Source organism: Aquarana catesbeiana, linkage group LG10 (genome assembly GCF_042186555.1).
Source record: "Aquarana catesbeiana isolate 2022-GZ linkage group LG10, ASM4218655v1, whole genome shotgun sequence".
Classification (NCBI taxonomy): domain Eukaryota; kingdom Metazoa; phylum Chordata; class Amphibia; order Anura; family Ranidae; genus Aquarana; species Aquarana catesbeiana.
In genome coordinates, this window is record NC_133333.1 from 115,923,872 (window position 1) to 115,929,871 (window position 6,000).

General features: G+C 40.4%; 1 protein-coding gene across 1 annotated transcript in view; it reads left to right on the forward strand.

Annotated features, from left to right (window-relative positions):
* The window catches only part of DDX6 (DEAD-box helicase 6), a 77,798-nt gene extending 74,459 nt beyond the window's left edge, over positions 1-3,339 (forward strand). The window contains exon 14 of the mRNA XM_073602491.1: positions 858-3,339. The gene's annotated coding sequence lies outside the window, so the exon portion shown is untranslated. The remainder of the gene's footprint in view (positions 1-857) is intronic.
* Positions 3,340-6,000: the final 2,661 nt, after the last annotated feature.

The following is a 6,000-nucleotide window of genomic DNA, read 5'->3' on the forward strand; positions in this document are numbered from 1 at the left end:
TCAATGTGATTTGACTCCATTTTGAATGGTTCCAAATCTCATTGTAACAAGGGTGCATGCACCTTTTTTTGAGCCACACTGCATCCGGATCACATTGTGGTTTTGTACCATGCGATCCGGTGCAGGATAATGCACTGCATTTTGTTGACTTTGTATTGACGCCTGCAGCATGTCGCAAGGGCAGTGTGAGTTGCATGCGTAGCAGGAAACGTGCACAGATCAAGGCGGTCCCTGCACAGCATTAAGTGTGCTCCTAGCCTAAGGGAGTAGGGTTTTGAGATATTTAAAGCAGCTAATTTTTAAAAGGGTTACTTTTTACAGCTTATTTTCTTATCCTTGCTTTATGGTTTAGAAAGTCATGTCTGTAGCAAAGTCAATGACTGTCTAGAAATGGATAAGAATGACATCTCCCCCACCCCCCCAGCAATACTGTACTAGTTGGGGACTGCAGATCATTTACTTTAAAGTATGAACTTGGTTCTGCACTCCTATAATCCAGATTCAGCCGACAGTGGGCTAAAGCCTGCTGTCAGCTGATGTCACCGAGCCTGTCCAGTCACTGCAGGGACCTCCGAAAATGTTAACTAGATTGTTGTCTTGCAGCTGGCTCAGCCTTAGTGTGCCACTGAGCAAGATGGTCCCATCACCTCCACAGCCTGGTGCTCCAGTGAGAGCTGGTTAGTCACCACTCTGCTCAGTGAAGACCAAGAAATCAGCGGTCATGTGATCGCTCGCGTCTCGGTCTTAGAGCTGCTGCGGCCACATAGGTTAGCATAAATATTTTTTTTCAATCCTGCATGTCCTTTAAATGTAATGAGAATGGATTGCTTAACAATTTTCATTTGTTTCTATTTTAGGCATGGTCTGGCCCCGAGAAGATGAGGATCCCAACATGCATAATTTTCTTGATGAGGGCTTCTTCCCCCTTTCATGGCTTTATTTCCTCCTGCCTTCTAGAACACTTACCAGCAGTTTTGAGCCTATTTTTTTTTTTTTTTTTTTGTTTACCCCTCCTCAGACATTTTTAATTAATGACCCCATTGTTTGCACTGTGTGCTCATAAGATTAATGTAGTTGCACTTATTTGTTTTCTCATTCTGTTCCGTTGGGAGAGGAAGTGCATAATGGAAAACCTTCTGGCCACTTTTCTGCTTGAGGACCCTTGCACTATTATATGCTTATAATGGTTTTTGTTTTCACCCGAGTCAGCAATGCAATACTTGGTTTAGGAAGTCCCTTCAGTTGGAAAGTTGCATACAGTTGAAAACTGGCTTGTCATTATTCCTGTACATTTTCTTGTGGCAGTTTAGAGTTCATGTTTTAACGATATTCCATAAGCAAACTATTTTACTTGTGCAAAGTGCCTTATGTATAAGACCTTTCATGCAGCCCTTATAAGACAAACACAATATTAATTTCCTTGAATTTTTTTTCTCTTAACCCTATGTGGAATTTGCAAATCATGAACTACTTCGCTGTAAAACTGTTCATGCATACTTTCATCTGAAAAATCAAAAGCTTGCTTCAGGGGTCCCAATGATTTGTAAATATGTACACCTGTAATTACACAAGCAAAAGAGCCTGAGTCAGAAAACAATTTAGGGGGTAAAAACGCATTTTTCAATCCTCTCCACCTTTTTTGCAGTTGCTATTTGATTTTTGTTCTTATTTTGAACACTAAATGTGTAATTTTTATTAACCTGCAAGCAACATTTGTGTTCAGATATAATACAAATCCATACCCCTCTCCTTAAAGATGTCCATTGCATGAGGGTAAAATTCTGTTGGATTTGATGTGTATACTTTGTACAAAACTGTAAATATATATATACATTTTTTTTATGGGGGAGGTATAAATTTTAGTTTTGTCTTTGATGGTTTACTGAAGGTTTCTTTGAATTAAGACCATCTAAATTCTAGAGTGGGGTAGGAAATCGTTGGCACTTCGGCTGTTTTGATTGACACATCCCATGAAGCACTGTAAGACTGACAGCCACAGACAGGCATGTCTCCAGAGGCAGAGGCATTAAGGGATGTGTAGCTTCACCACAACTGGAGTTCTGAGAGTTGCCTACCTGTTTTAGAGGTTAATTCTTGCAACATTTTATAGAAATTGCTGATGGAATGTTAAGTTTCCTAAGTTACATAACTTTTTTGGGTTATCTGGAAATGGGTATTTCCTCTCTAATTCTCAATGGATTGGTTTTGCTCCATCCTTCAAATTCTGAAGTATTGCCCAATGAAATGCTTTTTTGTTTTCTAAGTATCAGGAATAACCATCACTGAAGTTTTTGCCCCTTCCCACACCACCTGGATTGTGCAGCCATAATATGTCCCATTTTACTTTAAGGTTAATGCTAGAATTTGTTCTACAATTTAGTATTGCACATCCAGGTGCCCCTTGGAAGCACAGGAATTGGCAACTGCTGTGTATTCATATTTACAAAACCCCAAAAATGTAGGTTGCAAGCAGAAATATTTGGCAAAAGGTCATTAATGGGGATAGTTTAACTTAAGACTTGCAGTTCTGCTACTGAAATCTTTCCTGTGCATTTATTTCATTTTTTGGGATCATGGTGCAATAAATGACTTCCTTTGCCCAGTTATTCTGTTGAAGCTGCACCTGTCATCGTGCAGTGTTTTACTGCAACTTCAAGTGGCAGTAGTGCTGGTGCTAAAGCTATGATCCACCCATGAATTTCTTTTCCCCACCACTAAATTTTTAAACCTCTATATATACACAGGAGGTTTTGTGCTCAGTTTCTATATTGCACAAGGAGTTTACACACTGAGCATCCTAGGAATATTATGGCAGCAATTTTCAAGTTGCCTCTGCTAAGGTGCTGTCTAGGTATTCTATATTGAGGAACATAATTGAAGGCAAAGTAAAAGATGCTCTACAATAACGTTTTTATCCCTCTTCATATACATTGTATACGTGAAATTGGTTCTTTTTAAGTTGCAGTCTTCCAAAGATTGACAGGCTGTTTTGTATACAAATGAGCATTACTTTTAAGTTTTAGTAAAATGACTGCAACGGATGTCTGGCAGCAAATAAAGTTAGTCTAAGAGCTGCTAGTGGAGCTTTTAAAAAGACTCTAAAGGAGCTTCACTTGTACCCTTACATTTTGGAAAATGGCTTCTCCATACTAAACATAATTGATGAGGAAATATTTTTTCTTTTTTTTTTTCCCAGAATGAGATGGGAGCATCTTTCTCTTTGCCCAACTTTTGTACTAAACTGGCTTCACAAAGCAGTATGGTAAAAGCAGCTTTGTTCAGTTAAATAACTCTGTTCTAGATGGATTATGCATCTCATTCTGGCTTTTTTTTTGGGGGGGGGGGGGGGGAGCAGTTCATCATATTGGGATCCATTTCAGAAGTGGTGATCCACTTGGTGTATTTTTGTTTGAAATCTGCTTTCTAAGATAAGTGAACGAAACTATATGCAGGATTACGGATTTTTGTTTTATTTATTGAAGAGAATCTCCTACTTTAGTGATGGGAGCCTTTTCCTTAAGGTTGGTTCTGGATAAGTTATTGAAATGTTTCCCAATATGTTTGCTAGATATGGGCCAAAGGGTATAGAGTTGTTGCCCTTAATGGGGGGGGGGGGGGGGGGGTTGGGGGGGGTGGTAATAACTTGTCTGTCAATAGATGGCTGCAGTATAGCTGTTATCTGCTGGTAGGCAATTGGACAAACGTACCCTGATCTTAAGACAGGCCTGTGGGGCTAACAAACGTTTCCCCTGTCCATACTGTTTTAAAATAAATATAACCATAAAAGTGCTGAAATACTGTTACAAAAACTGGTGCTCTGGGCTTTCTCTGATGTTGGTCATATGACCAAATGCTGACCACTTTGGTTTTATGATCTGTAGCCAGCCAGTGACTGGATTGTCATTGGACTCGGTTATGCTCCCCTTCCACAGAGAATGTGACTGACATCAGATAGTTTAAATCGCCAGGTTCTGTAGGCAGTTTCAGCTTTAACTGGTTATGTGTTAAAAGGGCAGGATGGCCAGGTTGGATAAAGAATTGTTACTTTGGTATATAGGTCTGCTTTCACCTTTTTTTAATTGTTGCCTTTTCAAATCAGGACCACAACAATAAAAGGTAAAATGCCATTTTCTAATGCTCCTGCATAGATAGCTTAGTTGCAGCCACCAAAGATTGCAAAGTTTTAAGTGAGTACCAGAGCAATGGTGGTGCAGTTAAGCTGTTGGAATTTTGACTGAATATAAATTTCAAGAAAATGGCCCAGTGGGAACTTTTTTTTTTCTCAAATTGTAGTTGGTGGTTATTACCAGTAAGTATGGAAGATAAATGGTAAAATCTTGATGTTTTGATTTTTTGTTAATAAATTCCCACTGCAGACTATGTGTTTGTGTATTCTTCAGGGCTACTGCTAAAAATGTTATTTTGCAAGTTGGTGTAATATACTTTGCTATTGCATTCTTGAAGCCCTATTCACCCTTTTGTAGTGCAAAGCAGGGCATTGTGTTAAAGTAGTAAACCCTGAGTATAAACTTGCCTATAGGTACAGGTTTACAAAGTCTTGCCTGTAGGTACAGTGAATTTCAACTTGTACGGTTTAGGAGATATTCATCTTTGGGTCCAGCTGATGTCATTTGGCATTCACTGTATAAGGAGTGCTCCCTGATTTCAGAGTGCTGTGCCATGACAGTGCCTCTTGTATGCAGGCACAGAACTCGCATCACAGCCTGGCCATTCAAACAGCTGCTTTGTGTGAACCTGAAGATGGATGCACCAGTGGCTGAGGGCTCACTTTCAAAGGAAAGTCTGCCCTAATGTGTTTTTTTTTTTTTTTTGTTTTTTATGTAATCTTTATTTTGAACATTTTTCAAACAGACAAGTATGCATTTCAACAAAACACATAGATTGAAAAGACAATGTATGACAATGGGGGCTTCTACCGGGTGCTATTAATCATCAAATTACTCAGGGAAGTATACAGTTTGGGGAACATCCTAGGGGATACGTAATCAATACATCACGATATGAGTTCAAACAGCAATGGGTTTCCCCTATCATTCCAGTCTGGTATAGCTCTGCGGGGGGTGTACGCCCCCGATCAAAGACCAGAATCGGACCGCACTTCTAAGAATCGGGCCCATGCATACAAAGAAATAGCGTAAAGGAAATTACAAACAAACACCTGCTAGTATATTGAGCTGTCATAAACTGTGGCATCTATGCTCCAAGCCTCGGTCTCCCCCCCCGCATCTCAAATCTCGAGTGCTCTGGGTTTCCCCCGAGCCCATCAAACAGAGGGGGCTGCTGACGGTGAGGTCCCCGGGGAAACCTTCCCATCTAAACCTATGTAGTTCAGCCAAGTGGCCCACATGTTATAAAGTTTCTCATATTTATCTTTATACCATCCACTCCTCTGCGGTCATAATATTGACTAAGATCACCCATTCAGTGCGAGTAGGTACTCAGGGTGTCTTCCAGTGGCTTGGTATTAGTTGCTGGGCTGCATTCAACAGATGAGGTAATATAGATTTGCGGTAGTGGGGAAGTGAAGTAGACTCCAATGGGGAGTCTGGGAGTTCTAAGTCTAGAATAATCTTTATCTAAGCATGGATATCTAGCCAAAAGGGTCGTAGCTTGGGGCATTCCCACCAGATGTGAAGGAAAGCCTCTAAGGCCACATTTCCTCCAGCATGCATCTGATAAGGAAGGGTATATTTTGGAGGGTACTCTGTACCACCTGGTCAGAACCTTATAACTATTCTTCTGCATTTTGGTATCTACTGTGCTCGAATGTGTAAGTTTGTACATATGGTCCAGCTGAGGCTCAGTAAAAATGTGCTGAAGGTCCCTCTCCCATTCCCTAATAAATCTCAGTTTCTCATCAGGATACAGGGCTTTGCAATAAGTCATATAATATGGGAATAGCATGATGGACGGCTGATGTTGACATGCATAATCGTTCTAATGATGAGGCCAGAGTAGGTGACCGGGCTCCCTGAGGTA